Source organism: Lactuca serriola, chromosome 5 (genome assembly GCF_051521515.1).
Source record: "Lactuca serriola cultivar US96UC23 chromosome 5, Lser_US96UC23_V15, whole genome shotgun sequence".
Classification (NCBI taxonomy): Eukaryota; Viridiplantae; Streptophyta; class Magnoliopsida; order Asterales; family Asteraceae; genus Lactuca; species Lactuca serriola.
The window spans coordinates 351820198-351842422 of record NC_136412.1 but is presented as its reverse complement, the minus strand read 5'-3'; the positions used below and the strand labels follow the sequence as shown (position 1 = coordinate 351842422).

Here is a 22225-nt window from a genome sequence, read left to right as displayed (position 1 = left end):
AAATCTTTCGAAAAACTAGAATACGTAGCTTTTTAAAAAGCTAAATTTTTTAAGTTATTTTTTGACTGGCCAAGCATGAGAGTTTAAAAAAGCTTGAAAAAGAAGTCAGCTTATCATTTAGCCATGACGCATCAAACACAACCGTAATCTTCATTTCTCAATAATACATCATTGCGATTAACATTGGGGCTGAGTCTCGTCATATCTTTAGTGCAGTTAGTCTCTATGTTGTCTCTCTTATCTCTAAGCATCCAATACAATCATCGGCAGATCTAGGGGTTCCCGAGCCACTACTCGATTTAGACTCTGAAGTGTAATAAAAAAATTATTATTTTTTTTGTATCAAGGTGCTACCACTAAAAAAATATGTGCACGTATGTATATATATAGTGTCGGCCCAATACATGGGCGAGTGGGGCAAAAAGGGCATAAATTTAGCCCAGTTGCAACACATATATATCTAATTAGTTCAGTGCTTTACAACCTTGATTTCTTGGCATGCGAGCAAAAAAAAATTGAAAAGATTACAAATTTACATGTACCTTTCGTGAATCGATGCATAGGGTAACGAAGCGTCAAGCTGTAGCATGTAGAAGACGGGGATGAAAAGTCGATTCTCTACGCGTCTCTCGATAACTTTCTGCAGATTAGAGATCGAGCTCAAGAAGCAAAGAACCGATTACCCCTAGATAAGTAGATAAAGCCCTTTAATCTGATTTCTAATTTCTCACTTATCTAATCTCTCTTATTCCTGGTTTTTGGATTCTGAATCTATAGTTTATGTTGTTTAATTCCTTAGTTTGAGGAAGTTTGCGTCAGGAGGTATTTTTTGTAGTTCTGATTGCTAAATGTTTGGTGTTCTTATTTTCAATCTAAGTATTTTTTTTGGAGGTATAATGTTTAATTAGATTTCTTATTTGCATAATTTCTAGCCATTCAACCATTTAGGAGGTATAATTTATATCCATTATGTCATTTGGGAGGTTATATTGTTCAATCTAAGTTCTTATTTCCAACTTGATGTCTGCTCTGGTTCATCCACAAGTTTAATTTTCAACAAATTAATCAGGAGGTAAAACGTAAACAACATTGATTATAGTGATATGTAAACAACATTGAATATAATGTAGCATCAATGTATGAATCATTTAATGGTTTTCGTTAGAAATTTCAATGTTGAAACGACAATCTTGTTTCAAAAAGAGTAAACACTAAAAATGGTCCATGTAGTGTATATATAGCACTGACTCTTGGTTTTGCAAGATGGATATTAATTTTATTTGAAAAAATGTTACTTTTTTAACATGAGGGTATGTTTCAGGGATAATTTGATTTTACTTTCTCTTCAATAAAAAGATGATATCCATTTTGACTAGTTGGACCTGAAGTTAAAGAGAATTTGATTTCAACTCAAAATAAATGTGTCTTTGGGCTTTCCAATTTCATCATAATTTTTAATTTCATGTCTTTGTAACTTCATGTTTACTATTTAACTTCCTCATTATGTTGCAGCAAGGATTTCATCAAAAAAGAGTGGTTTCAAGGTTGAGGAGGAGATGGCTTTAAAAAAAGATGTATTTAGTTATTATGAGTTGTGTAGAATATAAGATGGTTTTATATTATGTAATTGTATGTGGTTTGTAGAATGATAGTAAATGCTACTTGTTATTGTTTTTTTGTATTTACATATGTATTTTGAATAAAATTCTAGATGTTTTACTTTAGCAATTAGTATCAATACATGATATATATTTATGGTATATATTTGTATTTTCCGTGGTTGTAATGTACATATATTATTTCATTGGGGTTTTACGGTACTATCATAGGGCATCCTTATGTACTTTCGCCCGAGGCATCAAATACCTTTGGACTGGCCCTATATATATATAATATATATATATATATATATATATATATATATATATATATATAAAGGAAGCATTTTTTCTTTCACTACATTCATTTGAAACTCCCATGCTTTTCAATTTATTTCTAATAATGATTATAAGTTGGTTAATAAGGTTAAATAAATACAACCCTAAAGTGTACTCATATATAAACTAAATTTCAATATTAAAAAATATTTTTACTTCTACTTATAAAGTTATGTTTTTTAACTTTTAACATATTATACTTAATTTATTAGTTTTAATATATTGTTAGATGTAAACCATTATCATTTTAAAACTACAACTTTTAAACAATCTATATAAAATACTTAAAGTATTAATTTAAATATAAAATTAAAGGGTCAACTAAAATATATAATTTAGTTTAGCTTAAACAACACAAAGAATATTTTGTAAATAGTTAAAAGTGATAAATTGTAGTGTCTTTCTAATAATGATTACAAGTTGGTTAATAAGGTTAAATAAATATCAAACCTAAAGTGTAATCATAAATAAACTAAATTTCAATTTTAAAATATTATCTTTTATTTATAAAGTTATGTCTTTAACTTTTAATATATTATATTTAATTTATTAGATTTAATACGTTGTTGTATGTAAACCATTATCAGTTTAAAATTACAACTTTTGAAAAGTTTGGACAAATACTTAAATTGTTAATTTAAATATAACATTATAGTATCAACTTAAATATAAATTTCAATTCCACTTAAAAAACCCAAAGAATATTTTGTGAATAGTTAAAAATAATAAATTGTAGTGCTAAATGCAAAAACTAAAATGTAATCTCAATTTAACTAAAATGTTTCCCGAATATATATTTATAATCATTAAAAGTTTTCAAATAAGTAGTTTAAAATAATTTACAATAACAATAGTTAAAAATAACTCTATATAAATGATTATATTGTCATCTTTAAAATCAAAAAGTAATCATTTAATATTTTATAATGTTTTAAATAATTATAATGATAGAAATTAAAACATTAAACAAATAAATTTTAAAAAATTAATTAACAATAACAACAACTATAAATAACATTAAACCTTATATTATATTTAATATTATTAATGAGTAACCTGCGGGTAGAAGTCATTTAAACGATTGAGATTATACAGTTATAATAAATGTATATATTATCATATAATTCAGAATAAGCAATATATTATATTAATTTTGTATATAAATTATTATATCAAATTTAACAACAACGTTATTGCTAATTAATGAGTAACTTACGGATAGAAGTCATTCAAAAGATTGATATTATGTAATTATGACAGATGTATATATTATCATATAGTTTAGAATAATCAATATATTTTATTAATTTAGTATACGAATTATTATATTAAATTTAAGAACAACGTTATTGTTATATTTAAAAAAACATATATTTATAAAGATTTCAACTATATAGGTGTTTCTGCGCAACGCGCAGGCATTCGCTTAGTGTGTGTATATATATATATATACACTAAGCAAATAATAGTCCAAACTCACAAAGCCCAAAAATGATTGTGAACCAGGCAGGTGGAAAAACTCACTGGAAAGCGACTAAGCAATTTGATTTTCACAACACTTCTTCAGAGAAATTTGATTTTGAGGCTCGAACTTTTAAGAAAACCGTTTTTGAGGTTATTTCTAAACCCTACAATAAAACAAATAACTATTTAACTATTGATATTTTATGTTTATGAAACTAGTTGTTTTTTTTTCTTGAAACTATTAATTGTTTTGGTGAATTTAGTAGTTGTTTTGCCCAATACGACAAGAAAGATAAACAAAAATTAATAAATTAAAATCATAAGAATATATGTTGTAAATTGTGGAAATTAAAAAACATTGTTTTAAAACCCGGGTTTTTAGTTGACCCGGTGTGACGACCGGTTTACGGGTCAACCGGTTGGACCGTCGGGTCAACCCGGTTTATGGTCTTTTTCTATTTTTATATATATTTATTTTCCTGCATAATGCATAAACATATAAAACCAATAATTTGATGTCTACAAAGTTTAAACATTGAAAAACATTGGAAAAACCGCAAACGGCTCGTTGTTTTGGCGTTCGCTACGTGTATCCAACTATCCAAACCCTATTAAAACGGGTCAATCCGGTTTTAACCGGTTCAACATAAGCGGTTGAACCGCGATTTAGGGAAAACCTGACCGGTTCGATCCGATCCGTATTTTTATAAAAAACCGTTCTCAATTGACCCGCCTTCTACCCGGGTCATGGTCCAACCGGTTGAACCGGCCGGGTCGACCCGGGTTTTAAAACATTGATTAAAAGGCATATAGGATGAAGAAATCTCATTTCATCTCACATCGCTTGTGGACAGGAAGATGAGAGTCAAATCTTTTCTATAAAAAGACAATTCAAGACTATAGGAAGACAACTTGCTTCATGGTTTATTTTTTTTTGTAGGTTGCCTTTCTCAAGTTCAAGTTACAAACTTTATTAAACCTAAAATACGTGATTTAAAAAGGCGACTCAAACTAATTTCTTTTAGTTAAGTCTTTTTTTTTTTTGACTTCATCTGAGTGAGTTTAACAGGTTTCATAGGTTTGTCTTGTCTTGACCCGAACCGACCTGAACCAGACACAAACCCGTTTGTCGGGTCTATATTATTATATTTTATCGGGAAAAAATTGGCGTTAAAACGAAAGACCAACTAAACATCTGAGAAACGAAAGACCCTCAAGGTAGTTGGCGCTGGAACCTGCGCCGACTTGGCGGCTAGCAATGGGTAGTTGGCCTTCACATGGCCAAACTGATCACAGTGGTAGCATAACCTCATACCCGAACCGGGGCGCCCTGGCGAAAATCTTTCGCATAATGCCCCTCCTTGCCACACATGTGGCATCCGCTACCCGCTCGACACACTCCATAATGACTCCTATCGCACTTCCCACATGTGCGGCTCTGCTGACCCCCAGTCCTAGAATCAGTGGTCTTAGACCGCTTCGGCGCCAGTTGGGATTGTGTCGGGGCTGTACGCTGCTCCCTCAACTGCAGCTCGATCTCCAACTCATGCCGCCTAGCGGCCTCCTGCAACTCTAACAGAGTATCACATCGCTGAGTAGACACAAACTGACGGATGTCAGTTTTGAGCATGCTCAGATAACGAGTCATCTGAGCCTGATCGGAAGCAAACTCTGGGCAGAACATCGCCCTCTATGTGAACATACGGGTGATCTCCATCACCAACTCTCTGTCATGCCTTAAACTCAAAAACTCCTGAGCTAACCGCTCCCGCTCCACCCATGGAACATAGCAGGCGCAGAACATCTCCCTGAACTGCTCCCAAGTGACAGCAGCTCTCTGATAATCAGTGTACAATTTGGTCGTCAGTCTCCACCAATCCTTGGCCCCTAGCCTCAGCAGGTTCAGGGCACATCTGACCTTCTGGTCAGTAGGACATGAACACGTGAAGAAACAACCCTCCACGTCAGATAACCACCTCGTAGCTCTAATCGCATCCTGAGTACCATCAAATGTCGGGGGCTTGGTGTTATCGAAGTCCTGGTATTGGAAACCCCGTCTAGCTCCACCTCCTCCTACCACTGTTTACAGTTGATGCAGCTGCGACGGCAGCCGTCTCTGCAAGGGCTGCGTAACGCTCGTCAAATTACTCAACCATAGCGGTCTTAATAGACCCAAACATCTCCGGTAGCTGTGCCCGAAACAAAGTGGCCCTCATCATGCAGGACCTCTCGAATCCTGGCGTCTAGCTCATCCGTCCCCATATATACCATAGGCTCAGGTACTACCAGCACCTGCTGGCCTCCGTCCCCTGATCCTGATCCCGACCCGGATGCAGTCACAAAACTTCTTGTCATCACCATGCTGAAAACACACCAACAGATATCAGAGGGTCGCATAACAATATGGGACCAACTCCCGACTAAACCCTAGGGGTTTTGTGACAACCCGAAATTTCCATTCTGAACAAACCATATCAAGCCAATAGAAGTTAGAACAGTTTCAATAAAATTCCAAACTTTGGGTATAAGTTTGAGTTTTTCAGGATTTACACTTAAGGAGATATCAGGAGAGTGGATGCATTAGGGTTTTGTGCAACACTGTTATTCCAATACTCTAGGATATTAGAGTTCATTCCGGGAATAAAAATATTTTCTGCCAAAAATCCCAGGACTATATATAGAAATCTGAACCAAAATAATCCATTAATTACATTTCCAATTAGAGAAAAGCCAAATTCTCTCTCACGGATCTTCGGGTTTTTATCCCAAATTGTGAGTACTTCGATCTAGTTATATTATATAGCTTAGATTGTGTTTAGAAACATCAAAATCATGTCAAAACCCCAAGATTCGGGAGTTTACCACCCAAGAACACTTGGGGAGTAAACTCCATTTTAAGAGCCAAAAGTGTCCCAATGCCCCTCAAAGCCTTAGAACTCAACATAGGGACTACCATTACATTTTTAGACCACCAAAACAATTAAGAATCAAGGGTGAAAGTGAGTTCACGGCCAAGGAGGTTCTTGGGCCGTGAACTCCATTTTTATGTGCCAAAATGCCTTAAAAACCCTCCTTAAGCCAAGAGACTAAAAGGGACATGTACCTAAATGAGTTTAGGACTAGCTAACACACTTAGAACACCAAGAGTAAGGTGTTCACGGCCCAAAAGGTTCTAGGGCCGTGAACTCCATAAAATGGTGCCATAAACTCTTCTAAAGCCTAGTACAAAAGCCTAGTTTAGTTCCTAGTTAATTTAGGGACTTGAAAACACCATAAACATCCTCCCAAGGGAGATTACGGCCGTAATCTCCAAGGGATATGGTCCCAGGGCCGTAAACTCCAAAAAGGAGTTATATTATGCCCTAAACTCTTCCATAGACCAAGCCATTAAGTAGAAATGCTTATTAGGGCCTTATAGAGCATCAAACATCAAATGGTAACCTAAGTATGAGCTTACGGCCATAAACTCATGAGTTTATGACCGTAAAATCATATGGTAGTGTCATTAGGGTCGTGAACTCCCTTATGGAGTTTTCCTTGAGCCCTACACGCAATAGCTTCCCCTACAAAAACTTAGATGCAATCCTAGAGGCTAATAACACTTGATAAAGGTGTTTAGCATGTCCTAGAGTGTCTTGACTTGTTTATTAGTTGTTTATAAACTAATTTGTTACATATATGTGAAATTATATGTTAACTAGGATCATAGAGTGTGTTCAAGACTTCACTTGACACCTAGCAGTCCTACCTCTTCAGTTCATCCGTATCACCCACAACAGGTGAGTTCATACCCCTTAATCAATGTTTTAACTGTTTTTAAATGTTTTATGGGGGGGGATACAAGTAGAATCATGCTACTTATTATATCAATCACATGTGATTAATAAGCAGCATTCAAATGATTGGCTACTCATTAGACCTTTTATCAAACAGTTTCATTCAAATGTTTTTCATAAACACTTTATGTGTTTAAAACTCCTTATTACACTGTACATTTTACTCTGTATGTTTTATTTCAAACTTATTTACAACTGTGTTTCAAACCAATGTTTATTTATACTTAAACTGTTTTATCAAACCCATGCTTTCAAACCATTTTATAGATTAACATCAAGTCGATCTTTTCTTAGATAATAATTATGTTCAAAGGTTTTACAAAACTTATTTTATGCTTTTATATTATAAATTTCATGCCTCTATATGTATAGTTATATAAGTAATGTTTAAAAGAATTAGGAAGGCTATCCACCTTGTTTCCTTTTCCTCGATTTGGATGTGGTCTGATAGGATATCGGGTACTCGTCCGAAGGTCGTTTAAATATTAGTTATATATCATGTGTACATATATAGTCATAAAAGGTCCTTCCAGTTCATCCAATGCCCTTGGGTAGCAAGGGTATACATCAATGTTCATACGTCCCAGTTAGATTACTAGTAAACTACCATATGGGTAGTTTAGGAAGATACTAGAACTATTACTAGAACGCAATATCATACAATGAGTCAGTTCATTCATGAGTCAATACTTTCTAGATAGAGAGCACATACATTACAGCCAGAACATTACAGTACATTACTATACTTGCTAGGTAGAGAGCACGTACATTACAGCTAGAACATTACAGTACATTACTATACTTGCTAGGTAGAGAGCACGTGCATTACAGCTAGAACAGTTCATTACATTACATATACATGAATACGTTAATTATTGTGATATGAATTGGAGTATGACTTAAATGTCATGGCCCGAGTTGTAGCCAGAGTCTCTTGAAGGGAGAGCGTGAGTTTGCGTATAGATCTATACTGGATTGACTATCCTACACCTTGCTGCTAGCTACAGCCGGACCTGCAGGTCTGCGGGTGCCAAACGTCATTTCTTTTTACGACCATACTTATGTCGTTGTTACCAGTCAATAGTATGGTGCAATTAATCACATGACGCCTTAATATAAATCCGGTTTAAGGTAGTTAGTACATCAGTAGTTCTTATAGCGCTACATTTCAGTACTACATTAATTTTCCCTGTACATATATTTAGTGATCTTTTCACTTAATCTTTAAATGTAAAAAACTATATTTTATTAATGATAGTTACACTTGGGAAAATTACACACTTTTACAAGAAACGAACATATAGAATAGTTAAGTCTTGGTAGAAGACTACATTGAGAATAGTTAAGTCTTGGTAGAAGACTACATTGAGAACAGTTAGGACTTGGTAGAAGACACCCTTATATAATAGTAGGAATCATAGGGATTTCTGGAGTTTTCCAAACGTTTACAGTTGTTTTACAAACATTTTTATACTTACAGTTCATATACATTTTCCATACTTACAGTTCATAATCATACAAATTCTTACATACAAATTAAGACACTAAAATACTTATGATCTTACTAGCTTTAAAGATGATACTCTCTTTCAAAATAATTTGTATCCTCAGGTCAACCTTAGACAGGTACCGATGCAAGGTTAGGGAAGATGGTGCTCGATCAAGACGCATCTTTCATTTTGATTTATGCTTTAGTGTTTATCAGAATTTGACAGAACACACTTGTAAAATAATTATATTATTAATGCAATGGATGATGTTGTTGCTTGTTTACTACTTTTCATTATTGTGATACTGTACATGACGTCCTCCGCCCCAGAACGTTTCCGCCGTTCTTGATTTTGGGGTGTGACAGATTGGTATCAGAGCATTGTTTATAGTGAATTAAGTATATCAACCCATAAAAGATATACTAACTATAAATACATACGGGATTAAAAATACTCTGACCAAGAGTTTATACTTTAAATAATAAAATATTTAATAAAGTATACGTGCCTGCATTCATACTAAAATCAGTGTCACTAGGACAATACAAAAGAATTACGATTGTTGGGCAACACAAGTGGGCTTAGAGACATATGGTCAAAACTGGGAAGATATAGTCTGATCACCTATATTATCCGAGGGTTGACTAGCATGTGCCTAAGTGTAGTTGTGTGGTTGTAACAAATCTAAAATCTTACCAACCCTACCACAATGAGAACAGTAGAACATAACATTAAACTTAAAATACTATAGGAGTATTTGGTGTTACTATAAGTACTTCATACTTGAGAACTAAAACAGGATCTTCATTACTAAGTTGATAGTTGCTAAGTGGATACACTAAGGCTATATGTAATTAGGATGTTATAGACTTAGAATCTGTGAAAATTTTACTTCACCCCTATTCTGTATGAATATGGAGTTAAGGTCCCTTATTCGAAGTCCTATCCTGTTTCGATTACATATAAATGGTATGCACCTCACAAATAGCGATGTAACTGATGAAGATTTTCTAAATAATTATCTAGATAGTTCGTCTAATAATTATTTTCCTACCCCAATTCTCGCATAGATAACATGGTTGGACTCCATCCCCACGGCAACCAGTACCTTCCGAATGAGGTCATTGCTGGATGGTTTGAAGAAGAACCAGAGAATGATCATCCTATCCCTTTGAATGATCACCATGATGAAAATCTTTCGGACGATGCTAACTCTGAACCAGAGGTTGAGAACCTACCCCAGGCAGCTCCCGTTCCAATTCCTAACCCTCTTCCGGCTTTTCATGGCCCGACCCCTGAGTGGGTGGAATGCTTGGAAACATGGAGCCAAGGACAAGATCAGCCCATGCCATTTAATGGCGACCGAAACTTTTATGACCTGAGCAATGGGGGCTCAGCAGACAAAATCTTGCCAATCTTGGTCCGCAGAGTGGCCCGAAATGAGATTCAAGGCAGGACAACCCTACATCAGATTACCGAAGTTGTCGCCGATGCTAGAATGCATACCCTCCGCACCATTCGTCTAGAAGATGCTCGCGAGAGATCAGAGAGACACCATGAAACCCTGCTGCAAGCACTGGCTGAATCACGAGCCGAAGTCATAGAGCTCAGAGTAGGCCAGAGGTACGAAAGACACCTACGTGACGTGGAACGTCAACTGGCTGAACTGAGAGTTCACCAGAGGGATGACCGTTGCCAGTAGTAGACACTTTACTTTATTTTCCTTATTAAAAGGAATTGTTTTTCTATCTATTCCCGATGTGGCATTTTCTATGAAATTATCTTGTACCGTAAGTACTTTGGTTAGGTCTTTATGCTATCAAGAACTATCTTCTCTGGATATGATGTAAGACCTTTACAAGGTCATTTTCCCGAACCTTTACGTCGTGAATATCAAAGATATAGACAGCCGGCTAACTTCTGTGTCATTCTTTATTCAAGTACTCTTATCATACTTTCATTGGAGTCTATCTGAAACCTGCTTTAGTCAAGTCATTGGACTATAGCAAGTTAGATCTGGAGACATTTCCAAGTCTCTTTCAGTGGTTGGATCTTGTTATTCACCAACCAACAATACCTCGGCTTGAACGATAAACGTCTTGAGACCATTCTACGAACTTACTTCCACCTGTTACTAGGACTGCATCATAGGGATGTAGGTCAACCCTTCATAAACACACCTCCACTCAGTACTAGGACTACATTATAGAGATGTAGGTCAAACCTTCGCGAACATACTTCCATTCCGTGCTAGGACTGCATCATAGGGATGTAGGTCAAACTTTCGAGAACATAGTCTTACTCTTTACTTGAACAATCGAAGTACCCCTAGGGCCAACCAGAATCGCTCACAAAATCCTTATCTTTCATGTTACAGAATCATGTCGTCATTCGGAAGCAATCAGTCGAGCGACGAAACCTCCGCCTTTCCTATGGACGGCGCTACCTTCCAAACCGCAGTTACAACTGTCGTGATGGCTGCCGTGACAGCTGTCCTTGCGCACCATAGCACTATCAGCACAAGCAATGTTGATGTTGGGATTGAAGATTCCAATCGTAGTATCAATCCAGGAAGTCATCAAACAGTAACAGCCACAGGCTCGCAAAGCCGAAAAACAAAGAACAAGAAACGGAAGCGTCAAGCCCAAAAGGAACGCAAGAAATCCCAAAAACTTTCCATACAACAACAATAAGTGGAAACCCCTGCCATCCCCGTACCGAGCAGGCCATACGAGGGAAAACTCCCAAAGTGTGATAAGTGTAGTTTCCATCATCATGGGGCTTGCCATGAGATGCAATGTTACAATTGCCTAAAAATAGGGCACCATGCTCGTTGCTGTGGAACACCGACACGACCCATCACTCAAGTCCCTTTCATCGGGACCAACCCTACTCACGAGAGTAGTGATAAAGCCGAACGCTTTAGGAAGCAATTTCCAAAGTGGAGTAATGAGGAAGGCACTCGTGTCCACATAACACTGGCTAAACACTTCACTTCCACCACCAATGTTGGTGTTGTCCAGATACGTCACCAATGCGGTGAAATTGGACACTTCAAGAAAGATTGCCCGATAGCGAAGAACTCGGGTGCAGATGGGAAGATTCTTAGGATCACGGCTGCAGGAGAAACTACGTCGGACCCCTCGTTAATGTAATTTAGGCGTTTCGTTGTAACAAACTTATAAACTATCCAAAACTCGTGCAACTAGAGTCTTACCTTTTGCGAGATCCTGTCTGTATAGGGATGCTTGTGCTGCGTATACTTGTCTTTTGTAGTATACCTTATTCGCAGCAATGGTCTTGTCGTAAGTCTAAAGTATTGTAACTCTATTGATGGTTGCACGGTTGTGTTTTGTCTGTAAACGTCTTATGTTCAAATCTAATGTCTTTAAGTTTCAGTATGCTTTCGACATTATCATACGACTCAATTCAATTTGATCCTCACAAAAATAGCTTCATACGTACGTCTCCTTATCAGTAAACGTCTTTTTAGCGAAACCGTCATATCAGAACACCGAAGTACTCATGCCAGGAGTACCTCATAGTTCCTTTCTTTCCGAAGAAACCCCTGAAGTACCACTCGTGCAATACTTCAAGTTTAATCCAAGGATTCATGCAGTTGATCTATCACTGAGGAATGTATACATAAGAGTGATATACAATCAAGGTTCTATAGGTTTAGAATTGATGATTCCGCTTTAACTTCTTTTTCCTCGAAAGGATGTGAGCTTAAAGAAGAATCAGTTATTCGACTACCTTTTCAATCTTAATTATATACGACTCGTATACACGAGATTGTGATTGTGAAAACATGTATGAATTCTAATATGAACTTCAGGATGGAGAACTGCCTAAGCCTACGAGTAATCGCATCGTCATGAGAACAAACTTAGAACCGAGTACGACTCCTTTAAACAGATCGCCCTATAGCCTAAACACCTCCGGAGATACAAGAACAGCCCGGACAACTTAACGAACTACACAGAAAAAGAATTAGAAGACTAGGCTTCTCACCCTGGAGAACTCCGGTCTTATTCTTCGAGAGATCGACAGATGGCATCGTGTGTACCTCGGATATCGAGGACTCCGTCAAGATTTTTCATTAGAAATCGTTATCTTTGCCTCGCATAGATGAAATGGTTGAGCAAACGCAAGGAAAGAATTACCTTTAGAAATGGATCTGAGATCCGAATATCACCAGTTCAAGTGTTAGGGAAGGATATCCAGAAGACTATCTTCCGAACTCGATGCGGACACTTCGAGTCTGTAGTGATACCCTTCGGATAGGACCAATACGCCCATAGTTTTCATGAGCTAAATGAGTAGGGTACGTCTTTGTTACTTGGATCAGTTCGTCATTTCTCCATGTAATGACTTACTTATCTACCCTCGTAGTAAAAAGAAACCCATGGAAACATTACCTTCAGAGGTACTTTTCGCAAAGTTCTCTAGGCACGAGTTTTGAAATTGAAGAGTCAAATTTCTATGACACACTGTTAGTGAGGTGGGAAATTTTGAGTACTCTTACAATTTGTCAAAACCGTTGAGAAATTTGTCGACACATGAGACGCCGACAGACATTCGCCAAATTCTAGGTCTTACAGACCTACTGTCATAGTTCATTCAGAACTCCTCGCAAATTACAGAAACTTGTACGACTTTAACCACCTCATAGCTCTAATCGCATCCTGAGTACCATCAAATGTCGGGGGCTTGGTGTTATCGAAGTCCCGGTACTGGAAACCCCGTCTAGCTCCACCTCCTCCTACCGCTGTTTACAGCTGATGCAGCTGCGACGGCAGCCGTCTCTGCAAGGATGATGTTATTAATGCAATGGATGATGTTGTTGCTTGTTACAGAAACAGGTTCAGGGAAGATGGTGCTCGATCAAGACGCATCTTTCATTTTGATTTATGCTTTAGTGTTTATCAGAATTTGACAGAACACACTTGTAAAATAATTATATTATTAATGCAATGGATGATGTTGTTGCTTGTTTACTAGTTTTCATTGTTGTGATACTATACATGACTTCCTCCGCCCCAGAACGTTTCCGCCGTTCTTGGTTTTGGGGTGTGACAGGTTGTGACTTCCTTGCTACGCGTATGAGTCCTGTGCTTTCAGTAGTACGGACCCATACTACCTTCCACACCTACCCATATTTGTCTCAAGTATCACCACAACACCCTAACAACATACATATCATAGCTAGCGCACAACCCTCATTCCTAAAGGAATGCTAAACTATCGCACGACTGGCCTCACGGTCTCTCACTACCCATCCATCCATGAAACTTCCATCAACCCTGCAGTGCTAGTGTATGCTAGCCATACATAACACTGGACCCTATAGACTTTCAAATATCCGATCCTACCCTAAGGTCGAATTAAACATTCTCAGGCTATAAGATTTTGATTATATACAACCATGATGCATACACAAGTAACTACAATAATGATGTCAATCTCATATAAGGAAAACCCTAGGCTAGCAGGCATCATGTAATCAGACAATTCTATCATGCAATTCCTGAAGATCCCTATCCTAGTGCTAGCATGCTGTTTTAACATACCACATAATCAAATAACTGTATGGTATTTTGGGGTCCATTTACTGGCTTCGGCTGATCATACGCCCTGCCTCCTCCTGTACTTATTTTGAAAACCATTTTAGAAATCATTTTGGAAACCTTCCCTTGATTTGAGACTGGACTCACACGAATGTTCCTCCAATTCACTCAAACCAAGGCTCTGATACCAACTTGTAACACCCATTAAAATTCAAGCCAATTTTAAAATTTAAAAATGCTTTTCAAATTCAATAGTTATTACAAAACATGTTTCCAAACTATTTATATCAGAGTATCCTAGAAACAAAATCATCAAAACGAGGAGCGATACGATCACGCATTTACCTTGCCACAATCACCTGATGTACCTGAAACAACAAATTGAAACTGTAAGCCTGGAAGCTTAGTGAGCTCCCCCAAAATACTGATACCCATACAATCCACATAACCATATCAGCAACATCATAACATAACAAATTGAACAACATGTAATGGGTCCACAACTTAATAGACTGGATGACCCCCTAGCCTACAGTGTGAGTCTGGATTGCTTCCGGCCCACAGCTCACATATGGCTTGCCATCGAGCCCACAATACGAGTCTCCCTTAGCCCGTAACTGGAATGCTCCCAGGTTTGTTGGATTACCGCACGAAACAGTCTCACCTCAACCCATCCCACAAAACATATCAACATATAATGACATAACTACTGAGCATGCGGATAACATATAATAACACAGGTAGTCCTACATGCCCACCTAACTGGCATAACCACTAACATGCAACGCTAACTCACACTCAACATCTAACACTGCTAGGATCACATATCCAATGAGCCGACCTTGGTGCCTTAGACGCCTTAGTATAGTAAGGATAACTCACCTCACAAATGCCGACTCTGTAGATAAACTCCAACTCTCAGATCACTACCACAAACTCCACCACCTATTATCATAATATAACCATACTCGTAAGTTCCCAACCTTTCAAGGTACCCCATAAGTTAACTAGTCAACCCCTGGTCAAAGTAAAAGTCAACAGTCAAGGTCAACAGTCCGTGTTGACCTTGACTCGCCGAGTATCCTCGACTACTTGTCGAGTTCCTTGACTACTCATCCACTCGTCGAGCTCCTAAGGTTCGCGATCGAAGCTCTAAGGCCACTCGTCGGGCTTTTCCTCCTTGCAACTCGACAAGTTCACACACATCCATCAATTGGGGAAACCTTAACCGACTCGCCGAGTTGTTCATCCAACTCGTCGAGTCTATGACAATCTTCATCGGACTCGCCGAGTTGTTCATCCAACCCGTCGAGTTCGATGCCCATCTTTATATGACTCGCCGAGTCGACTGTGCGACTCGCCGAGTCCCTTCAGTCCCTTAACCATGTAGACACTTTTTAAGCCATGCCAAGGCCCCAAATTGCAGATCCAACTTCCCTAGGCTTGCTTGTCACGTAAATTTTCAAACTTTACGTTCATGCATGGTTAAAAAGGCTCTAAATGACAAATCTAAGCTTACAAAGGGGCTTTACACTCAAGGGAGGCTTCATATGTGACCAAGCTCGAACTTTATGAACCTAAAACCCAAGAAGGGTCCAGATCTGAAGTTACATCTTCAGATCTAGCTCATACACTACAATATCATCATACCCAAGCCAAAATAACCCTAAATCTCACCCAAAAGAGGTCTAGAAAGAAATGAGGTAAAGGTGGCGACTTGATACCTTTAAATGATGCTAACAGAGGTAGATTTCTGATTCCCCACACTTTCTTTGCTACTAGCCTCTTGCATGTTGGGTTTTGAGCATTCTAACACTCCTAAGTGTACATGCAACCCTAAATACCTTGGATCTATATTTTCTCTATTATACATACAAATACGAATATCAAAGGTATTACCCTATCTAGCATACAATCTTTTGATACTTGGGTAATATAACAAGTTAGAATACATACCTTTTTGATGTAACTTGTCTTCATGAAGCTTGAGTGCCTAGTTACCGAAGTGTGACACCTCAAATGGTTCACACAACACCATGAACACTTGGAATAACCTTGAGAATAAGGATACTTTGGTTCTCTCTGGTGAAATCGGCCTTGCCCTTTTTTGTACACACACTAGTCCACATTTCACCAACCAAGGACATCTTTATATAGTGTGGAGATTAAGGTTAAACCCTAATACCCATGACCTTTCATTTCATATGATCCATGGATTAAACACTCCGTGGACTATCCATGAAAGCTTAGCCCAACCTAAATGAACTTGGCCCATCACACACATATATCTTAGAGTCCATATTTAATTAGTTCCTTTTGATCACTTAATTAAATACAAATTAATTCCTGATCAATACTAATTAAATAATATGATTATATATTAATATATTAGAACTTATAATATATTTATATAAATCACTAGTATCCTTTTTCCTCATCTTGTCAATCCAATTGTCCCGATGCCATGCAACCCAAATGGACCATGCCGGGTCAGGTCAAGTCTTACCAATTATAGTTATGGACTTAGACCTTAATCCAACATTGCCCTCCAAGCTCTTCTTTCCAAGGATTCCCTTTCCAAAGCTTAAAACACACAAGAACGAATCACCACACAAATTAGGGTTTTCGTGACTCACAAGGGGCTGTAAAGAGGCCAAAGGAGGCATATGATTCTTTAAATAGGGTGCAAAACTCCGGGATTTAGGGTTTCATCTGCCAGCTCCTACTCGTTGAGTCCCTTCTTGGACTCGATGGTAGGTCACTAAAACACGTGGACCAACCCGCCGCTACTCGACGAGTAGAGCAACCAACTCGTTGAGTAGACCCAAAGACCAAAAAGATTCAACATAATTCAATACCTGAGAATCGAGGCGTTACAATAAAGATGATGAATCCATGTTTCTTTCTTACGACATCTTGTGGTGCTTATGGAAAGATAATTGATATGTTGGGATTGATTTAAATGATCGATATAGTAATTATAATATCCTCTTCTTCGATGTGTGCTTATTAATTTTACAGAGTCAAACTTAAAACTTTTCAAATTCAAATTTCGATCTTGTTGGGATTTCAAAAATCAAATTTTTACATTTATATTTTGTATAGATTAACCTGAAAGGCATGGATGGGATTCAGGGGCCGGTTCACTTGGGGACTAGTTGTTGTTTCAATCGATGAGTTATGTATGGATATGATCCTACATTTTAACGAAGGTTGATTTAGAACCAAACTCTTTGTTTTTGAAAGGTAATGATGATGATAGAGAGTTGCAAATGTTAACCTTTCGAAGCAAGCAATACATGATATTAGATGTGGTTATGAAGATAAAACCGACTGGGGTAAAGAGGTAATTTCACCCTTCTGGATTCCCAAATATTGTTGTACATGGTCACCGAAAAAGCAATAATCTTGTTCTTAGTTGTTTTGTGTATAAGTAGATTGGATGGATTTATGGGTGTGTGACAGAAGATATTTTAACTGGATTCAAGATGTCGTGGCATGTTTGTGCCACCACCATTGCTAGAAGATATCGAACTTCATCATCCTTCGGCTACCTCCTACTCTAGGGTTTTTTTTTTTTTTTTTCAAAAATGGTTTGAAGAATAATGATTTCATTTTGATTTCTGCGTTTTTTCAGTCCGAAAAACGATTTTAGATTCATGAGTGTGGATGTTTATTTTGTAAAACAAACCTAAAAAATGGAGTGTCTTGACTGCATGTTCTTGAGAGAGAGAGAGAGAGAGAGAGAGAGAGAGTAACATTTCATTAAATGACATGGCAAGGGGTAACCACGTTACCCCTTTATATCTTACAAAATGGCCAAATAGACCCAACAAAATGTACTTTATTCCCTTAAAAAGCAAGAAATTAAGTTAATGGTGTGATTCAACCAAAACCAAAAACATTGTAGGACTATTGTGTTATTATTATTATTTTTTTCTTCTTATATACATTTGAACCGTAAACCAAAAGATCAAATTGCCCTTATTGGATTTGGATTTGGATTTGCACGTATTGTTGCTTTATGGGTCTTGCTTACACCTCGTTCCCAAGTTCATTTTAAGGAGAGAAAAGAAAAGAAATGAGTGGAACTGAGAGGAAAGTTAAACAAATTGGTGTTCCTGAGTTTCATTAAAGGAAGGAAATGGAAGGATCACTTTCCCTCCTAACCTTCCTTCCGATTTGGAAGGATTTGAAGAGAAAGAACAAAATGTTTAATTTTCCTTCCACTTCTCTCCAACTCGGGAACACAAAAGACGAATTTTGTTTCCTTTCTTTTCTCTCCTTACTTTATTTTCTCTTCTCTTATCTTTTCTACAACTCGGGAACGGGGTGTTAATGTAGTCACGATATATGCTTACTTTTTTTTTTTTTAAGATTTTAAAGATTATTATATATGGCTCTTTCTTTTTTGACTTGATGGGTTAAGCACCCTATTAACAAATATTATGGCTCTCTCTCTCTCTCTCTATATATATATATATATATATATATATATATATATATACACTATATTATTAAACATATTGCCTATTTCTTGAAAATTAAGAGGTACAATACCTACTGCATAATTTACAATAATATTATGTACATGATATACCTATTACACGGTATGTTACCCTAATCTCGCACACGACAACCGCCATCAAACCAAATCTCATCTTTCTCTCTTTATCTCTTCACCCTCACGACGTAACGTGTTCTTCCCTGACTCCCGGCAACATCACACACGAGCAGCGTACCACCACCTGTCTCCACCAAAGACAGAATCGATGCCCTGGAAGTCCACCTTTTCCGTCACCGGTGTCTGCCACTTCTACCTTCTATCAAGACGAGTAACCCTAACCCTATCCCGCTGCCACGATCAACCACCCTCTGGTCGATGCCGCGGCCCTGGAAGTCAACCTTTTCGTTCGATTCTTAGCAAACCACAACGATCTTTTGGGAGTATAAACCCTCGATAATAGGTACACATTCAACTCTAATCACATGTTCCTAATAATATTCAAATCCATGACTTTTGCTAAATTCTTCAATTTGGGTTGGTTAATTTATGGGTTTAGTTTGTTGGAGGTTATATTATGTAGAAAAGCATGCAGATGAGGCTATTAACAACCTTTTAAACACCAATTTCTGATTTGTTCATCTTAAACTTAACCAGGGAAAAAAGAAGTGATGTATGATGGATCTACCTTGCTTTTCTACCATGGTGCGTTAAGTCTGTAAATTTACCCCAGTGTCCAATTTCCATTCCTCCCATTTACAGGTTAATGATGAAGTAAATAGATAGGAAAGGAACAGTAAAAATCCATGGAAAATAATGGTTGATGTGAAGGTGCCCTTAGCATATTGTGGATGATCCATATGCAAACGATTCAACAAGCATGGGGATGACAATTCCAATATTCCATCCTTCTAATCTCAAAGTAACCAATCCCAACATTAATAGACCCAATTCCAACCATATCAAGCTCTTTGGGTTAGTTCATTCTTTTCTTTGTCTAATCTCTTAAAGATTATGTTTATGTTGATAATGAATTTTGTTAATTTTGATTTTTTTTTTGTCAAATGTCTTAAAGATTGTCTTTTTTTCTCAGCCATTACCTGGTCTTTCTTTCCAACAAATGAAGCCTGATTATGTTCTAAATAGTAAGTTAGTAAGATTTTATTGTTCACTTTCGTTATCTTCACAACAAAGATGGCGTAGTTGTGATCATTTTGATGATAATCACCAAGTAATGCAAAGGCTATAAAATAGAATACATAATGCAAAGATGGCATAGTTTGTGTCTTTAATTTGTTTGTTCCGGGTTATCTTGATGTTCATTTTGAGTTTTCCGTGTCTTTTTATATGTTTTTATGTTGGATGTGTGGGTGTTGATGATTTTTCATTGTAGAAAAGAAACCAGGGGCTTTGTTCGATGTTGGTTTCCAGGTTTGTTTTTTGTTTTCTAATAGGAACCTTTTAGGTTTGAGTGAGTTATCTATGTCTTTTTGTACAATGTTGGTTCCCAGCTTTGTTGCTTTTGTTGTCAATTTGATATTTTTTTTTGCAAGTTTATCCTTTAAACATATCCATGCTTAGTAAAGTATTTTTGAAATAGGTCAAAATCCATATAATTGAAGCCACGTGCTCTTGATCAGCTCCGTATAAGGAATCCCTACGTATCCCAAGCCATGTTCAGACAAAGAAATATGTTGAAGTTATGGATGCATTCTCTTTTTGAGGTAATTTAAAATAGATGCATCCTGTTATTCAGTAAGGAGTTAGAGTTGTCTATTCAAAGCTTCTTTCATGTTATCTTGGTTTGTCATAATGAACAACTGGTTCATGTGAAATGGACAAAGATGCATTAAATCAACCTTTATTTGATATCTTGAAAAAACACATTTTCAACAAATTTGGTCTTTTGTGACTTTGAATGTTAAAAATCCATTAGGTTCTGAGGTATGATTAGCTTATTTTGTGTTAGGTTGGTTTATGAAAGTTTGTATTTAAATTGCAGGATGTACGTTGACTATTTTCAATATTGGGATGGACTTTTGGATTAAACTGATTATTGAATGAAGAATCACAGAAGCATATCACTTTAATTATTTGTCTCCCAAGGTTATTTTCTTCTTTTGTCCTCTTTATTTTTTATCAACTTTACATCTGATGGAGAAATATCATTTTTTATTGCAAGCGATTAAAATGAAAAGCTTCATCATTTTGTCCTCTTTGTACTTTGAAATCAAAAGTTTATTATTTTATTATATTGTTATAAATGAATGATATTACTTGCAATTATCCAGTTATTGCTTTAAAAAAATAATGGTTTACTAAGAAAAAAAAGATTGAGAGTATGATGTTGTAATAGAAATAGATTGATGTAGGATATCATGGTTTCTTGCATTTAACCCTCTGTTTATGTTCTTTTATGGAATTGTAGATTTCTAGGCTAAGATAAACAAAATGCCATAATTTATTTTTAAGTTTTTGTTTTTAACCTATGTGTTGCTGGGAAGGAGAATTAAGGTACATTGATTTAATAAATTTTAGTTTTTATACTTTTTTAGTTGATATATTCAAATTGTGCAGCTCTGTTTTTTTTTACTGTCCCAAATTGATAGTATTTACCATTAATGTAGAGTATATAAGATATGGTTGGCGTTAATAATCCATAATTTATATTGGTTTGGTGTTCAGGAAGAAATGTGTACCCTCTGCTGCTACTTATCACATGGTGAGAGGGATCTAATCCCAAAGATGCTTCTTATCATTCCAATAAGCCAATAAATAGCGGAGAAAAAACTTGAACACTTAAATATCAAGTCCTTCAATTTTTTTATATGTAATAAGTTGTTTGAACACTTAAATATCAAGTCCTTACATTGCAACTTTATTTCTGTCACTTTATATGTGATTGGTTATCATTCTAAAGGATGCTTTCGAAAAGTTATGAACACAGTTTTTTCCTTGAACCCTCATTGTGGAATGTGGATGCCCTTAGTATCACATTTGTATAAACGTTACATATTTTACTCTACAAGATTTTTATGTACTCAACGTTTTGGGCTATGGTTTGTTATGAAAAAGTTGCCTTCTTACAGAAATACAAAAAAAGTATTTCATTTGCATGAATGTTTGCTCTTTTGAACAAAATAAGTCAGGTACGACTCGGTTTTTACTTCAATATCTTTTCATTTTTTTTATTATATACAAGTTAAATGGAATGATATGCTTTTTGGTAGTAGAAAACAAAATTTTGTAATAGCAACTTGGTGATTGTAACTATCTATTGTATTTTATTATTTACTAAACTATAAAATATGTATATTGCTTAGAAGCTGACCACTTGAAAAGAAATAATAAGGCTTTGCCCCTTTACCAAAAATAATATTCCTTTTGTTTGTTATAAATTCAGTATTTTTTCTAACTTTTAAAT

General features: G+C 36.4%; 2 long non-coding RNA genes across 4 annotated transcripts; both read left to right on the top strand.

Moving 5' to 3' along the window:
- Positions 1–503: 503 nt before the first annotated feature.
- On the top strand, positions 504–1760 carry LOC145052148 (uncharacterized). Its single transcript, XR_013683986.1, has 2 exons — positions 504–693; positions 1513–1760. It is a non-coding gene; the product is annotated as an uncharacterized LOC145052148 (long non-coding RNA).
- A 17132-nt stretch (positions 1761–18892) lies between these two features.
- LOC145055574 (uncharacterized) lies at positions 18893–21820 on the top strand. Of its 3 annotated transcripts, none has more exons than XR_013685233.1 (6): positions 18893–19264; positions 19459–19776; positions 19895–19946; positions 20402–20525; positions 20804–20907; positions 21487–21820. It is a non-coding gene; the product is annotated as an uncharacterized LOC145055574 (long non-coding RNA). The 3 variants fall into 3 exon arrangements; XR_013685232.1 differs by having other exon boundaries at positions 20442–20525; positions 21487–21818; XR_013685234.1 differs by lacking the exon at positions 19895–19946 and having other exon boundaries at positions 20442–20525; positions 21487–21819.
- Positions 21821–22225: the final 405 nt, after the last annotated feature.